The following is a 303-nucleotide window of genomic DNA, read 5'->3' on the forward strand; positions in this document are numbered from 1 at the left end:
GAGAACTTCCTGTTTGACGTCCCCAAGATGATGGACCTGTGCGTGCTCTTCGGAAAGGGCAACGCTGCGCTGCTGCACAAGATGATCGGTGACCATTGCCGCCTCACCTCGTCGCCGGTGACCTTTTGTACTCTGTGTGGATGACGGCATCCTTTGTTGAACTTGTTTGTGTGCAGACAACATCTTCCTTCAACAGCCGTCTTACTACAGTGACCTGGAGGACACCGTGCCCACTATTTTGGAGGTGAGACCAAATTCTGGGCCCATTCATAAACCCGTCACGCAGCCAATTCTTTGCAAAAT

At 51.8% G+C, this 303-nt stretch overlaps 1 long non-coding RNA gene across 1 annotated transcript; it reads left to right on the plus strand.

Annotated features, from left to right (window-relative positions):
- The first annotated feature begins 6 nt into the window (after positions 1-6).
- On the plus strand, positions 7-287 carry LOC109508561 (uncharacterized). Its single transcript, XR_002166690.1, has 2 exons — positions 7-88; positions 177-287. It is a non-coding gene; the product is annotated as an uncharacterized LOC109508561 (long non-coding RNA).
- The last annotated feature ends 16 nt before the right edge of the window (positions 288-303 follow it).

This window comes from Hippocampus comes, unplaced genomic scaffold (genome assembly GCF_001891065.2).
Source record: "Hippocampus comes isolate QL1 unplaced genomic scaffold, H_comes_QL1_v1.1 C16255214, whole genome shotgun sequence".
In the NCBI taxonomy this organism is placed as follows: domain Eukaryota; kingdom Metazoa; phylum Chordata; class Actinopteri; order Syngnathiformes; family Syngnathidae; genus Hippocampus; species Hippocampus comes.